The following is a 24,353-nucleotide window of genomic DNA, read 5'->3' as shown; positions in this document are numbered from 1 at the left end:
AACGCGAAGGTCGTGGGTTCGATCCCCCCATGGGCCAGGTTCCGGTTATTTTATAAATGGCTCTTTTACTTTAGCAGGATTTTTATCCACATTTCCATGTACACATGATGGAATTTCCTCACAACGTTTTGAATCCTTGCTTTATTGAATCATTGAGAGAATACGTTACTCCTGAATGATAAATTGTCGCCTCACTTTTAGAATAGATTCGAGTTGCATCTGATTGAACCGATTTTTTTGTCTTCCTTTAAAATTCTCTCTTACGCATAGTCACCCACCACCAGTGGCCCATTAGCTCAGTTGGTTAGAGCGTCGTGCTAACAACGCGAAGGTCGTGGGTTCGATCCCCCCATGGGCCAGGTTCCGGTTATTTTATAAATGGCTCTTTTACTTTAGCAGGATTTTTATCCACATTTCCATGTACACATGATGGAATTTCCTCACAACGTTTTGAATCCTTGCTTTATTGAATCATTGAGAGAATACGTTACTCCTGAATGATAAATTGTCGCCTCACTTTTAGAATAGATTCGAGTTGCATCTGATTGAACCGATTTTTTTGTCTTCCTTTAAAATTCTCTCTTACGCATAGTCACCCACCACCAGTGGCCCATTAGCTCAGTTGGTTAGAGCGTCGTGCTAACAACGCGAAGGTCGTGGGTTCGATCCCCCCATGGGCCAGGTTCCGGTTATTTTATAAATGGCTCTTTTACTTTAGCAGGATTTTTATCCACATTTCCATGTACACATGATGGAATTTCCTCACAACGTTTTGAATCCTTGCTTTATTGAATCATTGAGAGAATACGTTACTCCTGAATGATAAATTGTCGCCTCACTTTTAGAATAGATTCGAGTTGCATCTGATTGAACCGATTTTTTTGTCTTCCTTTAAAATTCTCTCTTACGCATAGTCACCCACCACCAGTGGCCCATTAGCTCAGTTGGTTAGAGCGTCGTGCTAACAACGCGAAGGTCGTGGGTTCGATCCCCCCATGGGCGTTTATTTTATAAATGGTTCTTTTACTTTAGCAGGTTATTTTATAAATGGCTCTTTTCCTTTAGCAGGATTTTTATCGTGGGTTCGATCCCCCCATGGGCCAGGTTCCGGTTATTTTATAAATGGCTCTTTTACTTTAGCAGGATTTTTATCCACATTTCCATGTACACATGATGGAATTTCCTCACAACGTTTTGAATCCTTGCTTTATTGAATCATTGAGAGAATACGCTACTCCTGAATGATAAATTGTCGCCTCACTTTTAGAATAGATTCGAGTTGCATCTGATTGAACCGATTTTTTTGTCTTCCTTTAAAATTCTCTCTTACGCATAGTCACCCACCACTAGTGGCCCATTAGCTCAGTTGGTTAGAGCGTCGTGCTAACAACGCGAAGGTCGTGGGTTCGATCCCCCCATGGGCCAGGTTCCGGTTATTTTATAAATGGCTCTTTTACTTTAGCAGGATTTTTATCCACATTTCCATGTACACATGATGGAATTTCCTCACAACGTTTTGAATCCTTGCTTTATTGAATCATTGAGAGAATACGCTACTCCTGAATGATAAATTGTCGCCTCACTTTTAGAATAGATTCGAGTTGCATCTGATTGAACCGATTTTTTTGTCTTCCTTTAAAATTCTCTCTTACGCATAGTCACCCACCACCAGTGGCCCATTAGCTCAGTTGGTTAGAGCGTCGTGCTAACAACGCGAAGGTCGTGGGTTCGATCCCCCCATGGGCCAGGTTCCGGTTATTTTATAAATGGCTCTTTTACTTTAGCAGGATTTTTATCCACATTTCCATGTACACATGATGGAATTTCCTCACAACGTTTTGAATCCTTGCTTTATTGAATCATTGAGAGAATACGCTACTCCTGAATGATAAATTGTCGCCTCACTTTTAGAATAGATTCGAGTTGCATCTGATTGAACCGATTTTTTTGTCTTCCTTTAAAATTCTCTCTTACGCATAGTCACCCACCACTAGTGGCCCATTAGCTCAGTTGGTTAGAGCGTCGTGCTAACAACGCGAAGGTCGTGGGTTCGATCCCCCCATGGGCCAGGTTCCGGTTATTTTATAAATGGCTCTTTTACTTTAGCAGGATTTTTATCCACATTTCCATGTACACATGATGGAATTTCCTCACAACGTTTTGAATCCTTGCTTTATTGAATCATTGAGAGAATACGTTACTCCTGAATGATAAATTGTCGCCTCACTTTTAGAATAGATTCGAGTTGCATCTGATTGAACCGATTTTTTTGTCTTCCTTTAAAATTCTCTCTTACGCATAGTCACCCACCACTAGTGGCCCATTAGCTCAGTTGGTTAGAGCGTCGTGCTAACAACGCGAAGGTCGTGGGTTCGATCCCCCCATGGGCCAGGTTCCGGTTATTTTATAAATGGCTCTTTTACTTTAGCAGGATTTTTATCCACATTTCCATGTACACATGATGGAATTTCCTCACAACGTTTTGAATCCTTGCTTTATTGAATCATTGAGAGAATACGTTACTCCTGAATGATAAATTGTCGCCTCACTTTTAGAATAGATTCGAGTTGCATCTGATTGAACCGATTTTTTTGTCTTCCTTTAAAATTCTCTCTTACGCATAGTCACCCACCACTAGTGGCCCATTAGCTCAGTTGGTTAGAGCGTCGTGCTAACAACGCGAAGGTCGTGGGTTCGATCCCCCCATGGGCCAGGTTCCGGTTATTTTATAAATGGCTCTTTTACTTTAGCAGGATTTTTATCCACATTTCCATGTACACATGATGGAATTTCCTCACAACGTTTTGAATCCTTGCTTTATTGAATCATTGAGAGAATACGCTACTCCTGAATGATAAATTGTCGCCTCACTTTTAGAATAGATTCGAGTTGCATCTGATTGAACCGATTTTTTTGTCTTCCTTTAAAATTCTCTCTTACGCATAGTCACCCACCACTAGTGGCCCATTAGCTCAGTTGGTTAGAGCGTCGTGCTAACAACGCGAAGGTCGTGGGTTCGATCCCCCCATGGGCCAGGTTCCGGTTATTTTATAAATGGCTCTTTTACTTTAGCAGGATTTTTATCCACATTTCCATGTACACATGATGGAATTTCCTCACAACGTTTTGAATCCTTGCTTTATTGAATCATTGAGAGAATACGTTACTCCTGAATGATAAATTGTCGCCTCACTTTTAGAATAGATTCGAGTTGCATCTGATTGAACCGATTTTTTTGTCTTCCTTTAAAATTCTCTCTTACGCATAGTCACCCACCACTAGTGGCCCATTAGCTCAGTTGGTTAGAGCGTCGTGCTAACAACGCGAAGGTCGTGGGTTCGATCCCCCCATGGGCCAGGTTCCGGTTATTTTATAAATGGCTCTTTTACTTTAGCAGGATTTTTATCCACATTTCCATGTACACATGATGGAATTTCCTCACAACGTTTTGAATCCTTGCTTTATTGAATCATTGAGAGAATACGTTACTCCTGAATGATAAATTGTCGCCTCACTTTTAGAATAGATTCGAGTTGCATCTGATTGAACCGATTTTTTTGTCTTCCTTTAAAATTCTCTCTTACGCATAGTCACCCACCACCAGTGGCCCATTAGCTCAGTTGGTTAGAGCGTCGTGCTAACAACGCGAAGGTCGTGGGTTCGATCCCCCCATGGGCCAGGTTCCGGTTATTTTATAAATGGCTCTTTTACTTTAGCAGGATTTTTATCCACATTTCCATGTACACATGATGGAATTTCCTCACAACGTTTTGAATCCTTGCTTTATTGAATCATTGAGAGAATACGTTACTCCTGAATGATAAATTGTCGCCTCACTTTTAGAATAGATTCGAGTTGCATCTGATTGAACCGATTTTTTTGTCTTCCTTTAAAATTCTCTCTTACGCATAGTCACCCACCACTAGTGGCCCATTAGCTCAGTTGGTTAGAGCGTCGTGCTAACAACGCGAAGGTCGTGGGTTCGATCCCCCCATGGGCCAGGTTCCGGTTATTTTATAAATGGCTCTTTTACTTTAGCAGGATTTTTATCCACATTTCCATGTACACATGATGGAATTTCCTCACAACGTTTTGAATCCTTGCTTTATTGAATCATTGAGAGAATACGCTACTCCTGAATGATAAATTGTCGCCTCACTTTTAGAATAGATTCGAGTTGCATCTGATTGAACCGATTTTTTTGTCTTCCTTTAAAATTCTCTCTTACGCATAGTCACCCACCACTAGTGGCCCATTAGCTCAGTTGGTTAGAGCGTCGTGCTAACAACGCGAAGGTCGTGGGTTCGATCCCCCCATGGGCCAGGTTCCGGTTATTTTATAAATGGCTCTTTTACTTTAGCAGGATTTTTATCCACATTTCCATGTACACATGATGGAATTTCCTCACAACGTTTTGAATCCTTGCTTTATTGAATCATTGAGAGAATACGTTACTCCTGAATGATAAATTGTCGCCTCACTTTTAGAATAGATTCGAGTTGCATCTGATTGAACCGATTTTTTTGTCTTCCTTTAAAATTCTCTCTTACGCATAGTCACCCACCACTAGTGGCCCATTAGCTCAGTTGGTTAGAGCGTCGTGCTAACAACGCGAAGGTCGTGGGTTCGATCCCCCCATGGGCCAGGTTCCGGTTATTTTATAAATGGCTCTTTTACTTTAGCAGGATTTTTATCCACATTTCCATGTACACATGATGGAATTTCCTCACAACGTTTTGAATCCTTGCTTTATTGAATCATTGAGAGAATACGCTACTCCTGAATGATAAATTGTCGCCTCACTTTTAGAATAGATTCGAGTTGCATCTGATTGAACCGATTTTTTTGTCTTCCTTTAAAATTCTCTCTTACGCATAGTCACCCACCACTAGTGGCCCATTAGCTCAGTTGGTTAGAGCGTCGTGCTAACAACGCGAAGGTCGTGGGTTCGATCCCCCCATGGGCCAGGTTCCGGTTATTTTATAAATGGCTCTTTTACTTTAGCAGGATTTTTATCCACATTTCCATGTACACATGATGGAATTTCCTCACAACGTTTTGAATCCTTGCTTTATTGAATCATTGAGAGAATACGCTACTCCTGAATGATAAATTGTCGCCTCACTTTTAGAATAGATTCGAGTTGCATCTGATTGAACCGATTTTTTTGTCTTCCTTTAAAATTCTCTCTTACGCATAGTCACCCACCACCAGTGGCCCATTAGCTCAGTTGGTTAGAGCGTCGTGCTAATAACGCGAAGGTCGTGGGTTCGATCCCCCCATGGGCCAGGTTCCGGTTATTTTATAAATAACTCTTTTACTTTAGCAGGATTTTTATAAACATTTCCATGTACACATGATGGAATTTCCTCACAACGTTTTGAATCCTTGCTTTATTGAATCATTGAGAGAATACGTTACTCCTGAATGATAAATTGTCGCCTCACTTTTAGAATAGATTCGAGTTGCATCTGATTGAACCGATTTTTTTGTCTTCCTTTAAAATTCTCTCTTACGCATAGTCACCCACCCCCAGTGGCCCATTAGCTCAGTTGGTTAGAGCGTCGTGCTAACAACGCGAAGGTCGTGGGTTCGAGCCCCCCATGCGCCAGGTTCCGTTTATTTTATAAATGGCTCTTTTACTTTAGCAGGATTTTTATCCACATTTCCATGTACACATGATGGAATTTCCTCACAACGTTTTGAATCCTTGCTTTATTGAATCATTGAGAGAATACGTTACTCCTGAATGATAAATTGTCGCCTCACTTTTAGAATAGATTCGAGTTGCATCTGATTGAACCGATTTTTTTGTCTTCCTTTAAAATTCTCTCTTACGCATAGTCACCCACCACCAGTGGCCCATTAGCTCAGTTGGTTAGAGCGTCGTGCTAATAACGCGAAGGTCGTGGGTTCGATCCCCCCATGGGCCAGGTTCCGGTTATTTTATAAATGGCTCTTTTACTTTAGCAGGATTTTTATCCACATTTCCATGTACACATGATGGAATTTCCTCACAACGTTTTGAATCCTTGCTTTATTGAATCATTGAGAGAATACGTTACTCCTGAATGATAAATTGTCGCCTCACTTTTAGAATAGATTCGAGTTGCATCTGATTGAACCGATTTTTTTGTCTTCCTTTAAAATTCTCTCTTACGCATAGTCACCCACCACCAGTGGCCCATTAGCTCAGTTGGTTAGAGCGTCGTGCTAATAACGCGAAGGTCGTGGGTTCGATCCCCCCATGGGCCAGGTTCCGGTTATTTTATAAATGGCTCTTTTACTTTAGCAGGATTTTTATCCACATTTCCATGTACACATGATGGAATTTCCTCACAACGTTTTGAATCCTTGCTTTATTGAAATCATTGAGAGAATACGTTACTCCTGAATGATAAATTGTCGCCTCACTTTTAGAATAGATTCGAGTTGCATCTGATTGAACCGATTTTTTTGTCTTCCTTTAAAATTCTCTCTTACGCATAGTCACCCACCACCAGTGGCCCATTAGCTCAGTTGGTTAGAGCGTCGTGCTAATAACGCGAAGGTCGTGGGTCCGATCCCCCCATGGGTAATTTTTTGAATAACTTGTTTACTTTAGCAGGATTTTGATCCAAGTTTCCATGTACATGTGATTGAATCTCCTTGCAACGTTTTAAGTCCTTGTTTCATTAATATGAAAGGGGAAAAAATTATATTATGAAAAAAAGAGTATCATTTTGTAAATAGACATCAGAGTCTGCTCTTTAAACTGATTTTTTCTACTTTAAGGTTATCTCTAACGTATAGTGTCCCACTGAGAACGTCCAATTAGCTCAGTTGGTTAGAACATAGTGCAAATAACATGATGGTCGGCCCCATGGACCAGATTAGGAGAAACTTTTTCATAACTCGTCTGCTTTAGCAGCGTCCTAAATGAAGTTTGAATGTACATTTATTGTAATCTCCTTACAACGTTTTGAATGGTACAGATGTGATATACCCTCCCCCCCCCCCCCCATTTGGCGACATCCGATTTTTTGCACAAAATTGAAATAATTTTCTCGCCAATGAGGCGTTAACTTTTTAAGCATGGCACCCCTGGCAAAATTAACCCGTGTATCGCAACCCGAAGGTAATCTTGTTCAAACTTGTTTACTTGCGTTGTTTACTCGTTTTTACGCAGGAGAGATAGGTGTTGTTTCGTGCAATATACCTTACAGGAAAGCTTATTTTGTGTTAGTTTAAATTCAGTAGTTGTGTTTTGAAGTAAAAACATTAGAAAATGTCAGTTTCTTCAAACTTGAACGTTAATTAAAAGTTAACTCCAACGTGGTGTGTATCTGTAACGTGCCATTGTCATATAATGTATTGTTTTAGACTGAGTGTGAGGATTTATATTATAAAATGATAAGTTCTTTATTTTAGAATTCCAAAAAAACTCTCACTTTCGAAATTCTTTGTTTTTACAAATCCTTGAGGGATTCTTGTAGTTTTTAACTTTATTTTTACTGTATGTAAATTAATTTTACAAAAATAGTACGGTTATTTTGTTCTAAAAGTTAATTCTTATCGATGCTACGAATTATTTAGACATTCTATGAACGTGCATCCTTTAGGTACTGAATTTCTGAAAATAAGTTGACAGCATTTTATAAAAATATAAAGGTGTTATTTTATATAAAATATAATAGCTATTTTGAAAGCATGTCTGGATAGCAAATAAATGTATGGTATTTTTGTATTGTTTATGTTTAGGATGGTTCTGTTGAGACATTTTTACTTTTCATACATCATACATTTGACTAACTAAGCGCTTTTTTTGGCTGAAATAGTTATTGATTTTGGGGATGTTTTCCGCTTTAAACATCGCAATTTGAATCGCTTTGCTCTTTTTTAGCAGAGTATGAGAAAAGTTTTTGTTTGATGAAATGCATGTTGGAAAATAGCTTTTATTTCTATTGGTACATATTTCATTGGTAAGCTGTTATAGTAATTTGTCAATTTAAGCATTTTAAATACTTTCTAGTAATTGTTCTTTGTTTACAAAAACTTTCCAGTTCCTAGTATTTTTGAAGCGTATATTCGTGATGTTTTTTGTTGTTGTTTTTATATGTATTGTGTTCTGAAGGGCTTAGATCATGTTTTTTTATCTGATTTTTTCCTGTTGGCGCTAAAAAAGCATCGCTAAGAACGATGTATGACATATGTCGTCATACATCGTTTTCTTGGCGACGCTTTCTTGGCGCCAACAGGAAAAAGTCGCCAAGGGTGGGGTATATCACATCAGTTCCGAATCGATTTCAGTTGCATCTGTTTGAACAGATTTTTTTCATTTCCTTTAAAATTCTCTCTTACGTATAGTCACCCATTGCAAGTGGCCGATTTGCTCAGTTGGTTAGAGTTTCGTGCTAATAACGCGAATGTAGTGGGTTAGATCACCCCATGGATCACATTCCAATAACACTGGCCTCAAAAAGTTAAGGAACAGCATGTTTTTCGAAGCACACCATTAAAGAAATGGTAGTAACAATAAATTGCATACTTTGCATGAATGCTAATAACAAACTTTATAATTATTTATGAAGAAAAGATAGCTGGCACTTTTAGTTTCTAGAAAAGAACATATATTTATGAGTGAGAAGAAAATATGCAAATATCAAGCTTTCGTACTTATGAATGTAAGTTGTGTTGATTTTTAACTGTCTTTGGTAGTTTCAAAGACAATAGTCAAGAGAGTTTAGAAATTGTCTCAGAGACGTCGTTTACCCGATTCGTTAAGTTGGCGGACAGTTAGATGGAGGGGAATGAAATTGTCGCAGGCTGATGCTGCTAGACGTCTCAATGTGTCTCGTAGTGTTCTTCAGCGACTTTCGGATCAATACCAATCCGAAGATTCTGTGTCCTGAAGACTTGTTCCAGGCCGATCACGAACTACAACACCTCCAGAAGATCGTTTTCTAGTTCTTTCGGACAAAGGTGAAGAGCCACTACTGTGCCGCAGCTCCTTGCAGACCACTTTGCAGCATCAGGAAGAAGAATATCTGCTATTACGGTGAGAAATTGTCTTCACAATGTAGGTCTGTATGCAAGACGACCAGTTGAGTGTGTTCTACTCACCGCACCGCAGCGAAGGATCAACTTTTGCTGGGCAAGAGAACATGTTTCCTGGACCCAGCAGCAATGGGCTTTTGTGCTGTTCGCAGACGAGTCCAGATTTACTTTGGAGAATGAGTCAGGACATCTATTGATCTGGAGGGAACAGCGCACTAGAAACCATCAATCCAACACTGTTGAAACATACAGTTATAGAGGTGGTGGAATCATGGTTTGGGAAGGGATCTCGCTCGGTGATCACAATGACGTGCATGTGTTCCATAGAGGAACTCTGACTAGTCTGAGGTATCGGGATGAGATCCTTGATCCATATGTCTGCCCATATGCTGATGATGCTGGTAATGACTTCATTCTGATGGATGGTAATGCCTGACTTCACAGAGCTCGGATTGTTGAGGAGTATCTTGAGGATCACGGGTTGGAACGAATGGAATGGCCAGCTCAATATCAGGACCGGAATCCGATAGAACATCTCTGGGACTATCTTGGCAGACAGGTTGCAGTTTTAAATCCTCCTCCAAAGTCATTACATAAGTTGGAACAAGGTTTATTCTATGTCTGGTCTTCGCTTCTTATTCCTGTGTCCGAAAACGTAACCCCTTCAGTCGGAATTATGAAATACTTGAACAAAAATGTTTATATTTGGTAGACAGTATAGGGTCTGGTGGGGTAAAGTAGTCATAAAATCGTAGGTTTTCAACTTATGTGAGTAATAGATACAATAAATTCTTTAAACATTTAAACTTTTTTGTTTTTATTTTACATTGCATTATTAAAGAACACAGTACATTGAGTTGCAGGAAAATAAATATTGATTTAAGTAGTTTTATAACACTTTTTTTTCCCTTTGTATTTATGACCACTTTACCCCATGGGGTGGGGGAAAGTGGTCATAGCATGGGGTAAAGTGGTCATAGTTAAAAATACATGCTAAAACCATTACAAACTACCCTAATATTTGTATATTTCGGTTATTTTTACAGTTACAAGTACATGCACAAGCATATGTGCGTATACACGAGTATATACGTGTGGTGTAAACATTAGTAAACACTTTCATATATGAGTAGATACATGTACGCATCAGATACATGCATGCACGTGCCTACTCAAGTATATATATGTATACAAGAGTATATAAGCATGCATACATGATTACTACAGGAGTGTGTACGTGTCTACACGAGTATATACGTGTCACGTGTATGTACGTGTCACGTGTACGTACGGGTATATACGCGTGTAAACGAATATCATATGCGTGTATGCACTTGTATTTCGAGTACATACGTGCATACCTGAGTATATACGTGTACAGTATACGTATACACGCATATATAAGTGTACATACACACATACACGGGTATCACGAGTTAATTCGTGGATACATCCAATGCGTGTTTGTACGTGTCTACTTACATATATATATATATATATATTGTGAAGCACGAGTATATACGGATGCATACGTACAAACACGATTATATACCTGTATAGACGTATATACGTACCTGTGTATACACCTGTACATGTATATATACACGAGTATATAAGCTTATATACATGTGTGCCTGCAGAATGAGCAAAAGCTCTTGGGCAAAAATCTAAGGAGTTTGAAAGGGGAGGATACGAAGCAAAGAATTATAAGGAACTTACGTTCGCTGACGCGCTACATGCACACAAAGCCAGAAACGGATGGATGCAAACAAATCGCAATTTTGTTGCACACAGATGATTTTACCCAACGTTTTAGTTTTTAAGAAATATTTAGAGCAGTTGTTAAAAGTTATGGCCTCTAGTAGCTCTAATACAAGCATCGCGACAAAGGCGCATAGACAGATGAAACTTTTTCAAAAGTCTCGTTATTGCAACAGAGAGTGCTTTGCGATTGCGACGCACATGTATTACAGCTGCAGGCCGCAAATTTCATCAATCGCTTTAAAACTTTCTTGAGACCTAAAATGTTGTGTGAATTTTTCTGTTGTGTGAAATATATAAATTTGTGACCTGTTTTGCATCCATCAGTTTCTGGCTTTGCGTGCATGTAGCGCGTCAGCATTGTGTTTGTGACCATATGTTCCTTACGATTCTTGCTTCTTATCCTCCCCTCTTACACATTTTAATAATTTGCCTAAAAGTTTAAACTCATCCTGTTTAATTGTATATTATATGCTTGTATGTAAATATCTAGTCGAGTACGTACGCGTATATTCGTGTCTACGTGAGTATATAAGTGTTTACAGGTATATAGCCACTTATACTCGTAAAGTCGAATGTATATCTGTATAAATTAAAAATATTTGCAGATACTCATATGCGTATTTATTGTTGCATTTATGTGAATACTTACGTCTATATACGTGTCTACACGAGTAAATGCGTATGCATATGCATATACTCGTAAATTAACCCCGTTTACTGTAAAAAGCAATACATATTAAGTAAAATTACTATTTAATTTATATCTGTCTTATACTTAACAATTAAGTGGCATTAGAAGAACAATACTTGTTTAAACCTAATATTATGACCACTTTACCCCATCTTACTTAAATTGTTCTAAAAAATTATCTAAAAGAGATTCAGCTAACTGCTAATGAGTAAGAGTTATTGAGACATGTAGGAAGTTTCCTATGAAGTCAATCTGTTCATAATTTTAACAAACAAAATTTCCCAAGGAAGTTAAAAGAGGTGTTTAGATTTAAAAACTTTTCATATTCACACTAAATATTTTTTTTTCACCAAATAAAATTTTGTCAGTTGTAAAATTTTGTATTCAAAATGTAGATTCTAACTGTCCTATTCTATAATAAAATTTTCACATTCATTCGATCATTTATTTCCTAGCTATAGCCATTTATTTGACGAATGACCACTTTACCCCATTGACCACTTTCCCCCACCAGACCCTACTATGGTAAACGGTATCTTATAGACAACATTTCAGGTTTGTAGGAGAAAAATTAAAACAGATATGGCACGTCCAATATTCCGAACTTATATTTTTAAAATTAATATTTCACATAAAAAAACAATAAAATACCAAACAAACTTCATTATAAAATGTTGTTTAAACAATAATAAAACATAATATAATCATTTGAAACGATTAATCAAAAATTATATATTTTTAAAAAAATCAGGAAAAAAGCCTTACTGTTCGGACGAGAGTCCATGGTTGGAAAAATGAGCCGCTCTCTATCCCCTAATCTTTATATGTCAGTGTTGGCAATCCCAAAACGAAAAATTATTTCACAGATTGTAATAAGCAGAATGTAAAGATTCAACTACAAAAAAAAATCAAGTGATTTAATCAATTATTAAATGATTAGCAGCTGTTTAAAGTGTATGTCCGGTATACCGGACACCAGGTTTGAAGGGGTTGATAAGCAGCATGGAAAATCGATAGCGCCAATGCATTTAAATTGGGGCACACATTCCTTTTCAGAACCCATTTTTGTATTGTTTCTATGACATTTTACAACATAGTACTGTGATGTTCTGTTTTCTTCAAAAATAGACTTTTCCGCAAAGATTTCTTTTTTTTTTTTTTTTTTTTGCAATAAATCGTTTTTGGTATACACTTATACAAATTTCTATGTCGCATTCAATAAAAATCTATTTACTCCACATATCCTCCAGAGATCTTTTGTTTCTACATTCATTCATTTGCAAATTAGACACAAAAAACCAGTTGTACCTTAACTTTTTAGGCCACAATCACAAAATTTGTTATGAAAACAAAGTTCTAGAATTAATATTCTGAGATTAAAATGGAGTAATATATGTCCCTATGATGTAGCAACTGTTTTTTATTTAGTATTTCATACGATTTTTTTATAATTAACTAGCTGCGTTGCCCGGCTTTGCCCGGTCTATTTTAAAAACAAAAATCATGTCAAGTGACGTATATTCAACAATCAGGCATAAATAAAAGAAAAAAAATCATCATGCAAAACTTCCCCTCCAAACAATGACGACAGATATTAAAATACTTTTAAGAAATTAAAATAAAATGAGAAAGATGGATTTAAAAAGCGTAATCATGGAAACACAAAATAAAATAAGTTTCAGAATTGAAAATGAGAAAGATGGAAATAATGGATTCAAAAAGCGTTACCGTGGAAACGCAAAATAAAATGGTTAAAAACTTGAATAGAGAAAAGATTTTGAACTTCATTTAATTCGCTTGTAACTTTTTTTCTAATGGAGATACAGGTTAAACTTTCGACCTTGGGTCGAGTTAGATCTGGAGTAAAAGAAGCAGCTCTATCCAATGCTGTCAAAAAGAAAACTGTGGGACAATTCCTTCACTTTTTTATTGATGGATTTAGTGAAGAAAGTAGTGAATAAATTTTAGCTAAGCCTAAAAAAATTCGAGCTAAAAACGTAAAAAACTCCCGCCGCAATTAAGTTAGAGCATTGGAACAAATTGCGTAGAACGTGGAAAATTCTTCCCTTTCCAACGATAGATAATATTATTATTTGCGAGTAATTTTTCACCCCCATATTCGGGAATTTAAGTGAAAGTTGGGCCTAAATTGGAATAAAATAAGAACTACTCGTCGAATTTTTTTCGAACAGGTCTGCAAACTTTCTCAGGACTTAAAGGAACAAACTGTGAAAATTTCAGTAAAATCGGCGGTGTAGTTCTCGAGTTTTGCGAGTTCAAACAAACAGACGCTTTTTGGAGACTTCATTTTATACTATGTAGAGATTTTTTAGTACTAAAAGTCGAGAAGGAACAACTTGCCCTTTCATGGGGCTAGTTGTTCCGCGGATGGGGCAAGTTGTTCCGATATCAACACGACGATGTTAAACGATGATGATTTCGAGATGAACATTGTTTCGAGACAAGTATTTGTTAAAGGTCTAATTTGAGTTTAAAAAAAATAATTGTTGATAAAAAACAAGTGTTCATTTAAAGATTAATAATCAATATTGTCCGAACAATGAAATGTTTTTCTTAAACTTAAAAGAAAAAACCTTGACTTATTTTACATTTTAACGTCGATAGTTTGTACTTAAAGGTTCAATTATTACACTTTAAGTACAAATACATATGTTAAGGCACACTTAATAAGCATAGTAATATAATACATTACCATTTATAGTACGAATAGAATATTGTAGTAAAATGAAATAAAATATTTAACAGCTTCTGTAGCTGATAAGCTACGATAACTATAGTTCAGTCTGCAACCATAACAGAAAACCATATTTGGTTTAAGACTTATACGATACTTCGCAGACGATCCATAAACGAGGTTAGTGCAAATGATAACAATGAACTCCCAACTACTCACAGGCGGATATTGTTTTTGCGGATTTGTTTATTTATTGTTTATTTATTTATTTCTTTATTTTTGCGTTTGTAAATTACTGTATATGTCTAGAAAATACTCATTTTAACTTAACATGTGCAAGATCTATTTTTAGACATTCCAATATATTTGTTTCTTTCTCTTTTTTACCAAAGACATCAAACTCTCCTCGGCCATCGAAACCTAACTAGTTGAAACCTGATTTTTACGTCCAAACTCCTTATGTTTGTAAACGAGTGACCGAGCCAGTTTTGCTAGAAAAAAATTTCTGCCTTACACATTTTTGGCGTAACTTAAGTTGATTTGATTTGGTTGATCTGTTTGCAGGATTTTCTATGTTCGTTTGCAGTAATGAGCAACTCCTCTTCTTATTCTTTTTTTTTTTTTTTCATTTACGTACATTTTCTTCATAGTACAGCTGTCACTTTTAGTGTAACTAGTTTAATCTTTTGCCTCTAGCATCGTTTTGAAATGTGTGTCAGTGTTCTTGATTTTCATTTGCTCTTGTGTGTACTAGTGTTATTGTTTTTTTACCTATTGTGCAACACCAAACAAATGTCCGCGAAATTCGCTAATCCGCGGTTACTGTTGCACCCTATTCCGCTCGTAACCAGGAGTATATGCATGATATCCTAACTACCATTTTCATAGATTTTGCAACTACCTTTCTCTAGATTACGAAAAGGAAGGTTGCACCTCCGATTGAAACTAATAATGATAATGGAAGTCCTGCACAAGTTTGATTGACCAAGACGCTAAACTCACAAAGGAGAAGCTACAGTCTCCGGCTAATGACGACTAAACAGGTAAATCCTAGACAGATCCACTTGCGTAGGATATGATCTGTTTAATGAGACATGCCTTCTCTGAGCAACATTGAACTGCTTTACCTCTTTGGCTACTTTCTCAAACCATCGCCAGGCGGCGTAATCAGGCTCTAGAACAACAAATTTCACAAATTTCATATTTTCATATGAAAGTACGAAAGATATTTTCATTCGCATTTTGATCTTCAAAAATGTCATATTTTTCTATCTGTTTATAAGTAAACAACGAAATATTATAGATAAATTACCGGTGAGAATCGACTTTACATCTTTTACAGTAACGAATATAAACAAATAATATTTATTTATATGTGTTTTTATTTACTGTACTGCTGCTATAGATATAAATAGGGGGAAGGAGTTTCTAGGGTTAGTTTTTCCTCGGAACAACTTACCTATCTCCCGAAGCCCAGTTATTAGCTCAGTTGGTTAGAGCGTCGTGCTAATAACGCGAAGATCGGGGGTTCGGTCCCCCCATGGGACAGATTGCGAGTATTTTTTTAAGTAACTTGTTTACTTTAGCAGGATTTTGATCCAAATTTCCATGTACATTACGATGGAATCTTCTTACAACGTTTTTAATCCTTGTTTCACTAAATCAAAGGAAAAATAAGTTCTGTCATGAAGGAAGAAAGCATCATTTTGTGAACAGTTACAAAGTTATATCTTTCCGATTTTTTTTCTCTTTTAATTAATATGTTAAGATTATCTCTTAACATATGGTGTCCCACTACAAATGGCCCGTTAGTTCAGTTGGTTAGAGCGTCGTGTTAATGACACGAAGGTCGTGGGTTCGAACCCCCCACGGGCCAGATTCCGATTGTTTTTTAAATAATTTGATTATTTTAGCAGGCTTTTGATCCAAATTTCCATGTGTATGTGTTGGAATCTCCTTACAACGTTTTTTTCCCTTGTTTCATTTAAATCAGAGAGAAAATTCGTTACTCCCGAATGATAAATTGTAGCATCACGTTTAGATTTTCACGAAATCACAATCGATTTAAGTTGCATCTAGTTGACAGATTTTTTTCCTTCTTTTAAAATTCGCTATTTTGTGTAGTTCCCCATTTCCGGTGCCCCATTAGCTCAGTTGGTTAGAGCGTCGTGCTAATAACGCGAAGATCGGGGGTTCGGTCCCCCCATGGGACAGATTGCGAGTATTTTTTTAAGTAACTTGTTTACTTTAGCAGGATTTTGATCTAAATTTCCATGTACATATGATGTAATATCCTTACGAAATCGTATGTGACATATCATAATCGAAGGTATAGTTGCAATCTTATAATTTTCAGGCTCATAATCATTGTCATAACCGATTACATTTTTTGTTCACACTCCAAACTTTATTACGCAATTAAATTCCGTTACAACGAATACAAATATTCGTTTAAAGGAAATAAATGTTCAGTCTAGATTTAATTTCCATTACATTGCTTTAATACCATTAGAATGAAATTTTCCGTCACAACGAACGAAATTCGCTGTTTCTTGAAGAGATTTCACTGTATATAAAGAGATAGCTTGATGCATTTCAAGGCAGAAATGTAATAATTTTTTTGAGCAATCACGATTGCTTATTGTTCTCATTTGACTGTTTTGAATTCCTATCATTTTATTTTCCTGCCAGCACCACCGTCGCGTCGACCGGCTTCACGATGCTGCTCCTCTCGCGAAGACCGTCTCCAGGTTGCCTCCATATCCTACACACACACACACCCCTACACACACATACACACACTCATACCTGTGCACAGACACAAACACACATTTCTACACACACACACACATACACATATACCTTCATACACACACACGAACACCTACACACACAGCACTGCATACACAACACGCACACACATGCATACATACACACACGCACCCACACACATGCGCCTACACAAACAGACACGCGCATTCATATACACACATGCTCATGATTGCGAAAAACATAATTTGAATTCAAGATGCCAAAAATTCAAATTAATATATATTTTTTTGGTTTTGTTTTGTTTTTGGCATTATAAGTGGATTACTGTGATTCACGCTCGGTGCACACTTGGTGGCCCGTCAGCTTAGTCCAATTCAAATCACCATGATCAGAAAATTATTTTAAAAGTAATTATTTTATATCCTTGCTCTCGAAATTATTTATCAAAACTATAAAACTATTTTAGATAAGTGGTTTTATTTATTTTTTTTTATTGATTTTTATTCAAAGTATAGAATTGTTCCGCAAAATTTTAAATTGCTCCTCAAAGTCACCACATATGCTGCACAAATTGTTTCTCCAAGGTTGGCAACCCTGGCTGTCACTATAAAGGCTAGGTTGAAACCAGCCGATTCGCCGATATAATATTTTGATTAATTCAAGAGAAAGAGAGAGAGAGCATGTTATGAGTCACAGAAGGAACTTAAAGCAGACGACCCCAAAGGGTTAGAAGAACGAACCTTGGAACGATTTATTTCGGGCGATGGCCCTCATCGTGACCTACTTTCCCGCCGAACCCTTGAGTTTTACCGCTGGATGCGGTAAAAGAGAACGTTTTTTAGTGGACGTGGGAGAACAGAACGTTTCTGCAACATAGGCGTAATTTTTAAGATTATTCGAGATACAATACGACCGCGTTTCTCCGGACAAACTGGGACCAAATGTAATCTGGAAAACGAAAATTCGGTAACAAGCGAAGCACATTCTTTAATGGGAAGACTTATCTTTTATTACAGGAAAACACATAGGGTTTCCAATCCCGATCCCGAAGGATCCCGCATGATATTTAGCGGGATTACTGTCCGTTCTCGAAAGCAAAGTCAACCACTCAATTCAATTTTAAAAAGGAGCGATAGTCTATCTTTTTCGGTGCTACTTTGGGAGAACTGCTGAATGCGCAGTTTTGTACCTTTTATTTCCGGGTTCCCCCCCCCCCCCTCCCCCTATTTTGATAAAATCACAGCAGACCTGACACATGCGCAAATTGGCACTAGGTCTCGGCTAAGAAAAACAGTCCAGCGGGATTTCGAATCCTGCAACTTTTTTTGCGTACAAACGTTTTCCAACCTTCCGCTCATGAAACGTCTATTTTCACAAGCGTCAGCTAAAGTAGCCGACTTTCGATGGCGTTGTGAGAAGGAGTTTTTTTGGAAGTCCTCCCTCGGAAACTTTTCGAAATTGTGGCCATGAAAACTAAGTTTAAAACGGCAAGCAATTGTAGACTGAAGACAAAAAACGCAATTGTAGACCGTTTTCGAATATGTTAAAGAGAGGGGGTAACCTTTTGAAAATGGTATTTTTTAAAGCGCAGTTTTAGATGACTTTTAATGTCTTAAAGATGGTGAGCGGGTATTTGGGGGGGGGGGGCGCTCTCCTGGTAGTTTTTTGAAATTAAAATCGCTTAGCTACTAAAGATGGGAAAGCCACGAGAGACAAATTTTCCGGAGTAGTCAAGAACGTTGAAATTCAAAATTCGAGAAGTTTCACGAATCTAATACTTTCCTCTGTATGTGTCAGATATAGAAGAAAGTAAAACCGATTCAAGAAAAATAATTAAAATACGTCTAGAACAGACTGTCCTACTACCATGAACAGAATTCAATATCATTAACAAATCATCTGAGTTATTGAAAGAACAGTCATTTTAAAAGTGGTAGAAAAGATGGAAATAAAGTGAAATTAAAAGTTCTACTCAAACAAAAACTATTTTATGAAGAAAGTATGTTAATTGCCATATAAAGAGCTAAAAAATACGTTATTAGAAATTTTCAAAACCAGTTCGTTACTATTTTTTCAAAGGAAATAAATCCATAATAGACTAGAGCAGGGATCTCCAACCTTTTTTGCTCAACGGCCAAATTGTAAATTTTTGGAGGCAAAGCAGGCCATCAATTCTAACAATTTCAGTTCAGATAATTTAGTTATTCTTAGTCAATTAAGAGGAAAAGAACAGGTAAGCGACTGTCCCCCAGAAATTGTTTGGAACTGAAGTCCCAAAAATGCAATTTTAAACTATCTTTGGTGATTTTAGGGAGGAAAATGAAAGTTTAGACTCTCCTCTAGGGAGAGGCAGTTGCCCCCTTCCTGTACCCATCCTGCTACGATCATGTTTCGTAGTAGTTTTTGAGACTTTCTTGGCTTAGTTTTCTTCAAAAATGCTCAAAAAGAAATATATTATTCAATAAAAAAAGCTGTTTTCAATTTGTAAGCTTTTCACGAACCGGGAAAAATCTTCTCGAGGGCCGGATTTGGCCCGCGTGCCATATTTTGGAGAGCCCTGGACTAGAGCATAGTGGGTAAAGTTCTTACAAACAAATAATAAAGAGAAAAACCATAAACAATAAAGAAAATTTATTTCAGTTGTCCCCCCCCCCTTCCAGCTCATCGCTACCACATGTATTCATTATAGAATTATGCTATACGTACTTCCAGAAAATTAATACATAATTGATTAAAAATAAGTTCAATCGTCTGACTTCTTTTTGCAACGGACACTGACTCCATTCCGTCTTTGAGTTTCTCTTTATTGAAAAAGAGACACGGCTACTAAATTTTGGAAGTAGTCGGGACCCGATTAAGATACTGAGGGGCCCTAGGTCAAATACTTTTTTGGAGCCTCCTGTATTCAAACTTTACAACTTCAGCCAACGGCTGAAATAATTTTAGCCGTAAAAATAATTTCAGCCATTTGGGGGCCCCCTACATATCGGGGGCCCCAAGCTATGGCCTAGTTGGCTTATTCAGTAATCAGGCCCTGGAAAGAGTACGTAAAAAAGGATCATTTATGTATATATTTCTTATTAAATAAGTTTAAATTTTTTTCTTCCAAGTATATCATGTTCAAAAAAAAAAACTTCAGAAAAAATCCCCCCCCCAATTCTGATGGCGCAACTTGCGCCATAACCCCCCCCCCCCTGTGGGCATCCCTGTGTAGCATCGAGATTTTTAGAAGTTAAAAGTGAAATGCATAGGAGCGATTTCATATCAGCAATTTCATAGCAAATTCATATAGCAATTCCATTTCATATCAGGCAGGGCCTGTTACATGACCATTACTGATTTTTTTTTTAAATTACAGTAGATACAACTAAGGGACATATGAAATATCCCGAAAGGATTTTGCAAGGGAAAAAAAAAGATTTCTTCGGTTACAGCCTACTAAAATTCTGCACAAAATCGGCCATTTTGGAAAAAGCCAGCAAAACGCTCGATTTGAAATAGACACTATTTCAAAAGTATTAAACCTATTTGAATAATTTTTTTTTATAAAAATTAATAAGGAACCACATTGGTTTGCCTCTTCAGCTGTTAGCTCCAGCACATGACATTGCACAAAATGTTCCTCCTCCTCAGCCTCATGTCTAAATTGTGGTGGTGAAGACGACTGGCAGAACCATGCCTCGATGGTTAAGTCAGTTATTGTTATTCATTGTCAGCTGTAATAATGACTGTCTACTAGATTGTTGCCTTTTTACTATAATTGCCTTTCCTGTTTCTTCGGTGTTTCGTACTCTTTTTGTCTCCTGGCTTCTGATTGGTTGTCTCTCCCCCTACTTTGAGCCCAGAGTGTACTGTACATGCTGTTCGCTGATTGATTGTTTGATGTCTGGATCCTGTATTCTTATTGGTTGGCCCTCTTTGGTATAAATACCGGTGTCCACTTGTTGTCAGTTAATTCTCTCAGAACTTTTGGTTGTGTTGGTGAGCTTTTTGCACTGATGAAGAGGCTCCATTGTAGCCTTGAAATAGCTATATGCTTTATTTTCTCCAATATTTGTGCTTTTTTTTGCGTTGTTTTTTCACCATAATCATACTAGATTGTGTTTTAGAAATGGTCAACATTTCGCGGTGTAAGCCTTTAAGAAAAATATCCATGATTGCTGCATGGAGTAAAAAATTAATAAACTTTTATTTCACCTTTAACAAAATATATATTAAAATTATATCTATCAATGCATTACAGATACAAGGTGCATGTAAAGAACTAAAGAACAAAGTTCATCTAAAGAAATTACAGGTACATCTAAAGAAATTAAAGATATGCATTGTATTTTTTCTTAAGAATTTTAACGGGCATAAATCCTTACAATGGGGTCGTTTCCAAAATTAAATTTTTTTTTTTTCTGAAAGAGCGTGCTTAAAAATATAGGATCTAACCAATTTTTAAATAATTTGTTCAAGTTTAATATCTTTAAAAAATTTCTTAAATTGGTGCGCTTTCATTGTTTACGTTTCTGTCGTGTCATCAGAAATTATGAAATGCCATTCAGTGTTGCCATTCACGGAGAAAATTGCATCTTTACTCACGTGTATTGGCAACGATATGGTGGATAGCAAGCGTAGAACGTAATTTTAATTCGCTTCTTGATTATCATAACGTGGAAACGCGAAAGAAAGTAACGCCAAGTTGCATCATTTGTGACGTCATAAAGACCACGCCTTGTTTTCAAAAGTGGACATTTTAAAAAATTAATTTAAAAAATAACTGTTAGGAAAATGAAAGTATTTTCTGGGTCGATGTTTTTTTTTTACTCATTCTATCAATTTCAGTGACTAAAAGTAGTACTTTTGACTGAATGAAACATTGAGCAAAATATCATTATTTTTTATTGTTACAAACACTGAAAGTTGAAACTGTGTTAATATCTCTTGAAAATATTGAAACTTGAACAAGTTATACTTTAAACTATATTCCACTTCTTGTATATAATGACAAATGTTTTCATTCTATATTCAAAGTCTTTAAATGCACTTTCCCCTGCTTTGTATTTTTACGTGTTGGAAAAATAACTAAGACATCTTTTGGTGGAAGATGTAGCCTTCAAACCATTTGAGCACACTCCACATAGTATTTTTAGCAAAAAAAATGTTTGTGTTCATCTGCAAAACTAGTAATTTTTTAATTATTTTTTTAAATGGTGGAATCGGACTTTTTATTCTAATACTAGTGGTACCCGCACGGCTTTGCCCGTAATAGAAAAATTAAAAGGTCTTTTGGTTCGCCTGTATATTTACAAATAATGTATAGTGAATTTTCCCGCCAATTGGCTTGTAACCATGTTACGGTTCCATGTTATGATAATTTCGTAATTTACTCGTCCATCTTATGATATTTTTGTTCTTAAAATTGGAATAGAAAAAGAACCACATCGAATTTTCAAAAAATCGCTTCGAGGTGCACACCCCCATGCTACGAACTAACTTTGTGCCAAATTTCATGAAAATCGTCCGATCGGTCTAGGCGCTTAGCGCATCACAGAGATCCAGACAGCCTCCGGACATCCAGACAGAGAGACTTTCAGCTTTATTATTAGTAAAGATGACTACAAAATAAAGCAATAAAAATTCAATCAAGTTTCACGCAGTTTGTTTCATGCTAATTTTTGTTTTCCATTGCTTGAAAAACATTAGTCATAAAAACTATTTCATATGGAAAATAATTGAGAAAGTTTTTTTTTTATTAAATATGGACATTGACACAATTAAATTTTTAATTTTTTAAACCATCGGGTCATTTATAAAAAGAAGGCTCCATCTTAAAGTCTATTTCTAATTACAATGTTAATAAAATTCTGTTCGTTTAAAAGTTAGCAAAAACTTCAAAATTAACAGAAAATCGAGATAAATAAATGAATCAATTTTTTAAATATCTTTTCGTTAGTTCTCCTTTATCGGTACAAGTATCAACAAATGAAGTGTAGATAAATATGACCATGTAAAAATCTAACAAAAATTGACATTCAAAACGTCTCAAAGACAGCTTAGTTAAGTTTAAAAATATGCTGATCACTAAAGAGCTGCTTGACCCCGAAATATATTTACGACCGAACTTGAAGTTTTTAGGGCTCGTACAACAGACTGATAGATCCTCCGCCTGATACCCAAGGCAGTGATGACAACCACTATGCTATTCTTCGCTAACCGTAAAATAAATATTTAGTTCGAACCCTTAACCTTATTTAAAGTTTATGCTTCATAGAACAATTGTTCACTCTCTTGAGAGGTGGAAAGCGAGGCACAGAAGGATTTAATGGGGTCGTTCCCAAAATTTTAAAAGTATTTTTTTTTTCTGAAAGAGCATGCTTAAAAACATAGGATCTGACCACTTTTTAAATAATTTGTTTAAGTTTAATATTTTTAAAAAATTACTGAAATCTGTGCGCTTTCATTGTTTACGCTTCTGACGAGTGACATCACAAATGATGAAAAGCCATTCTGTGTTGCCAATATCACAGAGCAAAATATTCAATTCACATCTTTAATCACGTGTATTGGCAACGATATGGTTGATAGCAAGCATAGAGCGCCATTTTGATTCGCTTGTTGATTATCATAACGTGGAACTGTGGTAGAAAGATGCGCCAAAATGCATCATTTGTGACGTCATAAAGACCACGCCTTGTTTTCAAAATCGGACATTTTTAAAAATTTATTAAAAAATAACTGTTGGGAAAATGAAAGTATTTTCTGGGTCCATGTTATTTTTTTTTACTCATTCTATCAATTTCAGTGACTAAAAGTAGTACTTTTGACTGAAGGAAACCACCCCATAGTCGCTGTTTGCGCCAAGAGGCTTCGATGAGATAGCTGAGGCCAAATTAGAATGTTTATGTCATTGAGAAGATATAAAATGGAGGGAGACTTTCATTCATGAAACAAAGATCCCAAGTCACGTGATAAATTTTAAAGCAAAGCATTGTGGAAGAAATTATGTTTCTTTCGTTAGTTTCACGCAAAACGTGTCAGCCATTCGTCGTAGTTGAGTCACTTGACTTGGCGTCTTCACCTCAGCTTTTGCTAAGCCAATGATTGATTTTGCGTCCTCCGCATACTAATTACTGCTCTAAGGTTTACATGCGGAATTGAATCTTTATTTTTCTTCTGAATTTAGTCACTTGACTATATTGGGTGCTTCTAAAGGGGTCTTTTGCTCTTTCTTGGGGGAAATCATTGTTAATTTCGATGCAAACTCAAACGGTGTTATAATTTGTCGGACACTTGGCGATATATCGCCAGTTTTTTGGTCGCCAACTTGGTGACAAATTTGCCGATTCTTTTGAGCAATCACATTGCTTATTGTTCTCATTTGACTGTTTTGAATTCCTATGATTTTAT

At 36.6% G+C, this 24,353-nt stretch overlaps 23 non-coding genes across 23 annotated transcripts; all 23 read left to right on the top strand.

Moving 5' to 3' along the window:
• Window positions 1-285: 285 nt before the first annotated feature.
• Window positions 286-359, top strand: Trnav-aac (transfer RNA valine (anticodon AAC)). The gene has a single exon. It is a non-coding gene; the product is annotated as a tRNA-Val (tRNA).
• A 248-nt stretch (window positions 360-607) lies between these two features.
• On the top strand, window positions 608-681 carry Trnav-aac (transfer RNA valine (anticodon AAC)). Its single transcript has one exon. It is a non-coding gene; the product is annotated as a tRNA-Val (tRNA).
• Window positions 682-929: 248 nt separating this feature from the next.
• Window positions 930-1,003, top strand: Trnav-aac (transfer RNA valine (anticodon AAC)). The gene has a single exon. It is a non-coding gene; the product is annotated as a tRNA-Val (tRNA).
• A 348-nt stretch (window positions 1,004-1,351) lies between these two features.
• Trnav-aac (transfer RNA valine (anticodon AAC)) lies at window positions 1,352-1,425 on the top strand. Its single transcript has one exon. It is a non-coding gene; the product is annotated as a tRNA-Val (tRNA).
• Window positions 1,426-1,673: 248 nt separating this feature from the next.
• On the top strand, window positions 1,674-1,747 carry Trnav-aac (transfer RNA valine (anticodon AAC)). The gene has a single exon. It is a non-coding gene; the product is annotated as a tRNA-Val (tRNA).
• Window positions 1,748-1,995: 248 nt separating this feature from the next.
• Window positions 1,996-2,069, top strand: Trnav-aac (transfer RNA valine (anticodon AAC)). The gene has a single exon. It is a non-coding gene; the product is annotated as a tRNA-Val (tRNA).
• A 248-nt stretch (window positions 2,070-2,317) lies between these two features.
• On the top strand, window positions 2,318-2,391 carry Trnav-aac (transfer RNA valine (anticodon AAC)). The gene has a single exon. It is a non-coding gene; the product is annotated as a tRNA-Val (tRNA).
• Window positions 2,392-2,639: 248 nt separating this feature from the next.
• On the top strand, window positions 2,640-2,713 carry Trnav-aac (transfer RNA valine (anticodon AAC)). Its single transcript has one exon. It is a non-coding gene; the product is annotated as a tRNA-Val (tRNA).
• Window positions 2,714-2,961: 248 nt separating this feature from the next.
• On the top strand, window positions 2,962-3,035 carry Trnav-aac (transfer RNA valine (anticodon AAC)). Its single transcript has one exon. It is a non-coding gene; the product is annotated as a tRNA-Val (tRNA).
• A 248-nt stretch (window positions 3,036-3,283) lies between these two features.
• On the top strand, window positions 3,284-3,357 carry Trnav-aac (transfer RNA valine (anticodon AAC)). The gene has a single exon. It is a non-coding gene; the product is annotated as a tRNA-Val (tRNA).
• A 248-nt stretch (window positions 3,358-3,605) lies between these two features.
• Trnav-aac (transfer RNA valine (anticodon AAC)) lies at window positions 3,606-3,679 on the top strand. The gene has a single exon. It is a non-coding gene; the product is annotated as a tRNA-Val (tRNA).
• Window positions 3,680-3,927: 248 nt separating this feature from the next.
• On the top strand, window positions 3,928-4,001 carry Trnav-aac (transfer RNA valine (anticodon AAC)). Its single transcript has one exon. It is a non-coding gene; the product is annotated as a tRNA-Val (tRNA).
• Window positions 4,002-4,249: 248 nt separating this feature from the next.
• Trnav-aac (transfer RNA valine (anticodon AAC)) lies at window positions 4,250-4,323 on the top strand. Its single transcript has one exon. It is a non-coding gene; the product is annotated as a tRNA-Val (tRNA).
• A 248-nt stretch (window positions 4,324-4,571) lies between these two features.
• Window positions 4,572-4,645, top strand: Trnav-aac (transfer RNA valine (anticodon AAC)). The gene has a single exon. It is a non-coding gene; the product is annotated as a tRNA-Val (tRNA).
• Window positions 4,646-4,893: 248 nt separating this feature from the next.
• Window positions 4,894-4,967, top strand: Trnav-aac (transfer RNA valine (anticodon AAC)). Its single transcript has one exon. It is a non-coding gene; the product is annotated as a tRNA-Val (tRNA).
• A 248-nt stretch (window positions 4,968-5,215) lies between these two features.
• Trnai-aau (transfer RNA isoleucine (anticodon AAU)) lies at window positions 5,216-5,289 on the top strand. The gene has a single exon. It is a non-coding gene; the product is annotated as a tRNA-Ile (tRNA).
• Window positions 5,290-5,537: 248 nt separating this feature from the next.
• On the top strand, window positions 5,538-5,611 carry Trnav-aac (transfer RNA valine (anticodon AAC)). Its single transcript has one exon. It is a non-coding gene; the product is annotated as a tRNA-Val (tRNA).
• A 248-nt stretch (window positions 5,612-5,859) lies between these two features.
• Trnai-aau (transfer RNA isoleucine (anticodon AAU)) lies at window positions 5,860-5,933 on the top strand. The gene has a single exon. It is a non-coding gene; the product is annotated as a tRNA-Ile (tRNA).
• Window positions 5,934-6,181: 248 nt separating this feature from the next.
• Trnai-aau (transfer RNA isoleucine (anticodon AAU)) lies at window positions 6,182-6,255 on the top strand. The gene has a single exon. It is a non-coding gene; the product is annotated as a tRNA-Ile (tRNA).
• A 249-nt stretch (window positions 6,256-6,504) lies between these two features.
• Window positions 6,505-6,578, top strand: Trnai-aau (transfer RNA isoleucine (anticodon AAU)). The gene has a single exon. It is a non-coding gene; the product is annotated as a tRNA-Ile (tRNA).
• A 9,079-nt stretch (window positions 6,579-15,657) lies between these two features.
• Window positions 15,658-15,734, top strand: Trnai-aau (transfer RNA isoleucine (anticodon AAU)). The gene has a single exon. It is a non-coding gene; the product is annotated as a tRNA-Ile (tRNA).
• Window positions 15,735-15,988: 254 nt separating this feature from the next.
• On the top strand, window positions 15,989-16,062 carry Trnai-aau (transfer RNA isoleucine (anticodon AAU)). Its single transcript has one exon. It is a non-coding gene; the product is annotated as a tRNA-Ile (tRNA).
• A 263-nt stretch (window positions 16,063-16,325) lies between these two features.
• Window positions 16,326-16,399, top strand: Trnai-aau (transfer RNA isoleucine (anticodon AAU)). The gene has a single exon. It is a non-coding gene; the product is annotated as a tRNA-Ile (tRNA).
• The last annotated feature ends 7,954 nt before the right edge of the window (window positions 16,400-24,353 follow it).

Source organism: Uloborus diversus, chromosome 4, assembly GCF_026930045.1.
Source record: "Uloborus diversus isolate 005 chromosome 4, Udiv.v.3.1, whole genome shotgun sequence".
In the NCBI taxonomy this organism is placed as follows: Eukaryota; Metazoa; Arthropoda; class Arachnida; order Araneae; family Uloboridae; genus Uloborus; species Uloborus diversus.
The sequence above is the reverse complement of the archived record's forward strand: the minus strand, read 5'-3'. Positions and strand labels throughout refer to the sequence as shown.